Source organism: Miscanthus floridulus, chromosome 4 (assembly GCF_019320115.1).
Source record: "Miscanthus floridulus cultivar M001 chromosome 4, ASM1932011v1, whole genome shotgun sequence".
NCBI classification, from domain to species: domain Eukaryota; kingdom Viridiplantae; phylum Streptophyta; class Magnoliopsida; order Poales; family Poaceae; genus Miscanthus; species Miscanthus floridulus.
Genome location: NC_089583.1, coordinates 3,572,932 through 3,580,529, shown reverse-complemented (window position 1 = coordinate 3,580,529; position 7,598 = coordinate 3,572,932). Strand labels below are relative to the sequence as shown.

Below are 7,598 nucleotides of genomic sequence, written 5' to 3'. Positions count from 1 at the left end.
GCAAGAGGTCTTTAGGAAGATGGACGCAGAGGCCGAAGCTGCCGAGAATACGGAAGTGCCAAAGTTGAAGCCATGCCTTAAACAGTGGATATACGCGAGGAGTGTCGATTCATCCGGTAGTAGCCTCAAGTTTGCTAAGCCGGAGACCGGAGAGGTAGTATCAAAAATACTGAAACTTGCTGAAGACAAGGAGAAGGGCGCATTCAACCCTTCCAGAGAGAGGGACGAGCTTACCGTTGCCTAGGGAAACCCCGAGCACACAGGACGCACCAGGGGGCTAGGGAAGAGGATGTCCTAGAAGCATGGATTCGTAGAGGAGAGGCACATGTACAAGAAACATGGCAGAGACCGAGAGTCTAATCTTGAGCGCCAAGTGAAGGCTCTAGTTGAAAAGATGTTGGTGGAGAAAGGACTGTCTACGATGGAGCCACAGACACCAATGGGGCCGCCCAGAGAACTGGCGGTAGTTGGCAGCCCTCCGGATGTTCCCAGCAGTCAAGGTTCCAATGCAACCGGAACCCCCGTCGATCGCATACAGGCGCCAACTAGTTGCAAATTGGTGGTTCCGATGGGCAGGCAAAACGTGATCATTGAGGTGGCAACAGGCGTGGCACATCCTCCGGGCGGCACGTGGCACAATAGAGACATCCCGCAGGACTACACTCGGGTCGAGGTGCATACCGTGAAGCCCGAGTTCATGACTTGGAAGATAGAACACCCTACTCCCGAGGGGCTCGTGTTACTCGGAGACGTCATGAACCAGTTCATCCTCTGGCACAGACGGGACATTGTATTGACCGAGTCTTTGCCAACTCCGACTGAAGTTCATCCTCTGGAGCGACCCGTCGAGGACGGGGAGGTATACTCACTGGCCCATGACCATGACCACCACACGCTAGAGACTTCTCCACCTCGTACCAAGCAAGGGCATGATGACATGCCACATCCTTCTCCACCTCGTATCGAGCATGGGCATGATGACATGCCATGTCCTTCTCCAGCTCGTACCGAGCAAAGGCATGATGAGATGCAACATCCTTATCAACAAGCACAGCCGATACATGAACAACAAGTGTCTCATGAACAACAATTGCCTCGTGAACAGCCGATACGTGAAGAACAAGTGGCCCCTAGAGCAGGTGATGCACAAGTTGACAAGGACGTGCCCGAATGGGAAGCTCGAAACAAAATCCCAATCAAGATAAGGCCATCGTATGTGGGCATTAATGATGTCTCGTCGGTGCACAAGTGGATGGCTCATGACCAGTTCAAGCCTAAGAACCAAGTAAAAGAATTCAGAGCACCAGCTTCTGAGGAGGGCACCACTGAGGAGGGCACCACTAGCAAACTGCACAAAGGGTTTAACAAGTATCCAGCTATTGATAACCTCAAATGGTCAAATGATTGCCCGGATAAATATGAAAAAGGCAAGAACTTCCTACCAAACCGAGTCATATAGTGCTTGCCACGTGGAATGAGAAAGTTCCACGATTGGTACTTGCGTGCTCAGATAACAGAACTAGAAATCTTACAAGCATGGATCCCTGTCGGCACATTTGGAGCCCCAGGTGGGCAAATTGCCGTTGAGTTTAAGGATATCCAGGCATGCTTCCACCTCGGACGAATAGAAATGAATCTGATTCGCATATGGTGCCTGTAAGTCCTTGCCCTCTCGATATGATATGAATATAATCTTTTAATTTTGTTATAACTAACCCGCGCCGTGATTTGTAGAATGCAAGCGGACTTTGTGAAAAAGAGGCCAGCTCTAAAACACGGGTATATAGACCCTTCACCTATAGCATCAATAAATTTTAATTACCCTAAAGAGTGGAAATTAGATTGCAAAGAACTAGGAGCTGGAAAGACACTTAAGAAGAAAGAGGACATCAGGAATAAGAAAATATTGGAAGAGTCCCTCAAGGTTGCGGCATACATTGCCCTATGTTTTAAAAATCTTCAACAACACGATAATATATGGATACCATACCACTTCAAGTAAGTTCGATTGTATACTTAGCTTTGTTCAAATTACTTTGTTCGATGCAAAAGAGCTTATGTGTTCCTTCTATGACTAAATTCATGCAGCGATCACTGGATTTGCATAGGCGTCTGGCTCTCACATAGCATGGCATGGGTCTTTGATTCAGCGGATTTCCCAGTCGAGACATACAAAGACTTCATAACGATTGTCAAGACGTATACATATTGACAATCCTCATTTTAGCTACTATGTTTGTATACATACTTATAAGGTTCAATGTGGGATACTAACAAGTTACATTTGCTAAAACCATTGGAACAGGGCATTCAGGCACTATGTCCAGGAACATAAGGGGAGGCATCATCCAAATAGGAAGGAAAAGTTGTATGTCAAAACTCTATGTGCGGTAAGTGTCATTTACTTTGGTACTTCATATATTACGTGTCTATTAATAGCATTACTTAACATCTCCATATGCAAAACACACAGTGCCCCAAGTAGAAGCCTGGGAGTCTACATTGTGGATACTACACATGTATTATGATGAGTACCATCGGTGGCTACAACAGAAACCCCAATCTGGTAAGTTTGAACCTCTTCGCTCGTAGTATGAAAAGTTCGCATATGTTGTGATATAGTAAACCTAAACTTGTTCTCTTGTAGTTGGAGAAAGATAAAGACACGAGAAGGAACCCATACAAGGATGACGAGCTCTTAGAGATGGTCGGCGACCTTTGCAACTTTATAATGGACCAGATTGTGTATCATAAAGGCACTTACCATCATCTTCTTTCCGACTTAGGTAGTAATCCTCTGTACCAACACCTTTGGGAGATTGATAGGTTAGCCCTAGGCCGTTGATGACAATGTGGACTTGTGGTATGATTTGGATCAGACTTGTGGACTTGTGGATATCTTAATGTACTATGTTATAATGATGGACTTCATAATGGACTATGTTGTAATGATGGACTTTTGTGAATTATGATTTGTGATGATGGTCTTATGTTTGTGGATGTATATATGTATATTTGTGCCGGTCAGATTCGAATTTGAATTATATATATATATATATGTGGTCAGATTTAAATTTGAATTATTTTTTTTTGCTGGAAAATCCACTGTAGGGGCGGTTCTTGATTGAACTGCCCTTACAAATACACACAGCAGGGGCGGCTGGTGATACAGCCGCCCTTACAGAAGTCCACTACAGGGGCGGCTAATATTACCAGCCGCCCTTACAGATGGCACTGTAGGGGCGGCTGAAAACACCAGCCGCCCCTACAGAGGGCACTGCAGGGGCGGTCAGGAAACCGCCCCTACAGAGGCACCCTCTGTAGGAACACCCTGAGAAGGGCGGCTGGCGTAGCCACCCCTACAGAGGCTCTAGAACCGCCCCTACAGTAACATTCTGTAGTAGTGTCTGCCTGTCGCTCGCCTCTTCTTAGAAATCTTGGGTCTCCTCCCTCTCTCTTTCTCACCAGCTATGTGCTGCTGCTGTGGGTACAGTGAGTCTCCTCCCACTTCGAGGTCCGAACTGAGTTCCCAGGCTCGCTTTCGCTTGCTTCTATGGCGGGGTTCGGTGCGGCCACTGCTCTGAGTTTATAAGGTTGCGAGTTTGTCGAGTGCCAGATCGGGACACTCGGCAAAGCCACATCTTTGCCGAGTACCAGATCGAGGACACTTGGCAAACATATTTCTTTGTCGAGTGCCAAACAATTGCACTCGGCAAACATATTTCTTTGCCGAGTGCCTACTTTGGCCGAGTGTTTTGTTTCTAGTTTGCCGAGTGTCGAACTTTGTTGAGTGTTTTTTTCCTCGTTTGCCGAGTGCAATTATTTTGCCAAGTGTTTTTTTACAGCACTCGGCAAAGAGCTTGTTTGCCGAGTGCCAGATGGATTGCACTCGGCAAACCCTATTGCACTAGGATTACATGCTATTTCTGGTAGTGTATCGGCATATTATATATGTCACTACTCGAATTGGATATCACTGCCGGCCTCAACACTTCCGGATTTTAAGAAACCGACAGTGATAGCCCATCACAGTCGGTTTTTTGCAAAAACCGACAGTGATAGGACCAACCGACACTGATATTCGGGCCTTCACTGTTGGTTCATACCACTTCAGTTTTAGCCAAGAACTGGCAGTGATATTGGGTCATCACTGCCGGTGTTAGACAAGAACCGACATTGATGCTATCACTGTCGGTTCGTGGCTTAAACTGACAGTGATATACTGCAAGAAAACTTCATAAGTTTCTCATATAATGTTCGATGAATGTAACACCCAAAAATTTGCATGTTTTCAAAATAGTTTAAAATGATTTATTTATGCATTTTGTGAGCATTTAAACTTAGAAAAATAATAACTTTTGTTAAAATTAAAATCAACTATAAGGTCTAGTTACATGTTTGTGCAAACATGTTGCTGCATATTTTTTTGTGATGATTGAGTTTGATCAAAATTTTAAAAGAAATTAAATTAGATTTGAAAATGTGTTCAAGAAAAAGAAAATGAATTTTTTCTTTCTTTTTTTTCTCCCTCTCACTGATTCTGGCCCGCTTGGCCTTGTTTTTCCCGTGCAGCCCAGTGCGCCCCGCCGGCCCATTTCTCCCTCCCGCGGCGGCACCCCGCTCCCTTTCCCTTTCTTCCACAGGCCACGCAAGCAGGCCAGCTCAGCTAGCAGTACGGGCGCCGCTCCCCTCTCTTCCCTTGTTGACACCGCGGTCACGTGCCTTGTGTCAGTGCCACCCAAGCCGGCATGTCGGCGTCGTCTCCCAACTCGTGCTCATCCTAGAACCGGACTCTATTCCGATCGGAGTCCGCCACTGCCCTGATTCCACGGCGTTTTGGCGTGAACCACACGCCGAGGCACCCTTAAATAGCAGCTCTGTGTCTGCCGCCTCCCTACCGAGCCCTAACGCAAGCCCTCACGCCACCTTGAGCCCTCACGCTACTGCTTAGATCTCACCGAGTAGAAGCTCGACGCCGCCGTGCTCGCCTTGTGGCTCCGTCGCCACCGCAAGCCATTTCCGAGCTTCGCATCGAGGTTGCGAAGCAGAGCCTCTTCTTTTTCTTTTTCTCGCTCTGGTTTGCTCATGCCACGTCGTCGTTGCTCACAGGAACTCCGCTTCCATCCGCCGCCCACTGTCCCAAGCCACGCGCCGCTTCCATCCGCTCCTCGTCGCTCTAAGTTGCCATGGTGAGTTCGACAGGGGGTTCCTATATCTGCTTGCCAATTGGAAACCTACGGCCCTAACTTGTTAGACGAACCTTTGAAAGGCTTCATAGTGTACCCTGCCTGCTCACCTTGGAAGTGTTTTGGGAGTTATAAACCCGGGCATATGGGTATCACGACTCACGATGAAAGTGTACAACCTCTGCAGAGTGTAAAACTGTTATAACAGTCGTGCCCATGGTCACGAGCGGCCTTAGAACCCTTATTTAATAGATGATCACTATTAAGTAATTTTTTGCTATATATTACTCATGTTTATGTTGGTCATGTGTTTTACTTTGTGATTAAAACATCTTTTTGCTACTCTTACGCTAAAATTATGACAACTAAAAGCTAAATGTTGTTAAACCTGTATCAAGCCTTTGTGCCTCATGAACTCCATGTTACACTTGTTGAGTACAAGATGTACTTACACTTATTTATTTTCATTATTTGGATAAAAATCCCAGATGGGTAACAGATTGCGATGGTAATGATGACTTTCCTAAGGATTACTAGACTTGTGGTCAACCAGTTGACGTCCCTGTGCTGTGGAGTTTCTACGAGAGAGTTATCTTTTATACTTCCGTTGTATTTATGCGAAGACTATTTTATATTATTCATGATGTAATAAACACTTTTGATGATACTATCTATAATTTATCGGCTTATGTGTGTGACTGATCTCTGGGCGCACATAAGATTATGCATCCTATTTTATCCTTAAAATCGGGTGTGATAATAAAGAAGAACTTTATATCAAAGTTGTACTCGACGAGATCTACAACTTTGCAGTTCAAACTTTTTAATTTGAGATCGTTTGGATGTCCAAATATTTTCATTTAAAATAATATATTTAACAAAAATTACGTTTGATTTCTAAAATTTAAAATTTGAATTTTTCAAACGACCTTGGATAGAGAAATGCCCAAAACAAAAGTTGTAGATCTTGAAAAGTTATGCAACTTTGTAGTTGACAACATTTTCATTTGAAGTCATTTACTACTTTCAAATGCTATTTGAAATTAAATTTTGAAATTGTTAAAGAACTCTTATTTCTCTTTTTAATCTCTGGCTAAAATTTGTAACTAGTCTTTCTCCTTCATACTAACTTTCAATTTGATGATTTTTTCCCTAAAATTTTCTAAAATCATGCTCTATCAATTTATTATGTTCTTACAGCTATTATTTGATCCATCTTTTTATGTGACTGTGTTTTATCTATTTAAATTTTGAATTTAAAAAAATGGCAACTTCAAACATCATTTTGGAACACTAAATGATTTTAGCTAAAAAAATCATAAACATAGAAGTTGTAGAACTTATCAAGATTTAAAACATTTATTTTGGTCATTTCTTCATCGATAAAGTGGTTGTAACATTGTTCACAAAATGTTACATATCCCTCTTATAGTTTCATAAATTAAAAGAGGGATATGTAACATTTGTGAACAATGTTACTACCACTATGTCGGATGAATAAATGATCAAATGACCAAAATAAAAATTGTAGATTTGGGAAAGCTACGAAACTATGTAGTTGACAACTTTTTGATTTGAAATCATCTTGCCAAGGAAAACTACGTTTAAATTTCTAAAATTTGAAATTCAAATTTTGTAAATGACCTAGGATGGAGAAACTACCAGAATGAAATTTGTAGATCCCAAAAAGTTATGAAACTTTGTAGTTGACAACTTTTTGATTTGAATTCATCCTATCAAGGAAAACTACGTTTGAATTTTCAAAAATTTGAAATTTGAATATTTTAAACGACCTCGGATGGACAAACAGGAAAAACGAAAGTTGTAAATCTTAAAAAGTTATGAAACTTTGTAGTTGACAACTTTTCATTTGAAATCATCTTGTCATGGAAAACCTTGTTTGAATTTCTCAAATTTGAAATTTAAATTTTGTAAACGACTTCGGATGGATAAACTACCAAAATGAAAGTTGTAGATCTCGAAAAGTTATAAAACTTTATAGCCAGCAACTTTTTCATTTACATTCGTTTAGTGTTCCAAATACTCATTTCAAACTAGTGGGTGGTGGAGCTAAAACTAGTGGCTTCACCTAATAGCATGACTCGTCCTCCATCCTTGCTCTATGGACATACAAATACAATGCATGCATGCGAGCATTTATTAAACACTAATATATATACTATAATGATCGTGTGTCTCTGTTTCGTGATTGCGGCTCCATGGCAAGATGACAAGTGACTTGGTTGTCCCTCCCGCGCACTAGTAAAAAAAGGGCTTCTATTCCCGGCTCCTAACCCCTTTTATTCCCGGTTACGCAGCTGGGAATAGGAGTTCAGGAATAAAGGGTTAGTAGCCGGGAATAGAAGTGGACCTTTAGTCCCGGTTGGTGATACCAACCGGGACTAAAAAGGT

General features: G+C 42.6%; 1 pseudogene; it reads left to right on the top strand.

Moving 5' to 3' along the window:
- Positions 1–308: 308 nt before the first annotated feature.
- On the top strand, positions 309–2,901 carry LOC136547906 (uncharacterized; annotated as a pseudogene).
- Positions 2,902–7,598: the final 4,697 nt, after the last annotated feature.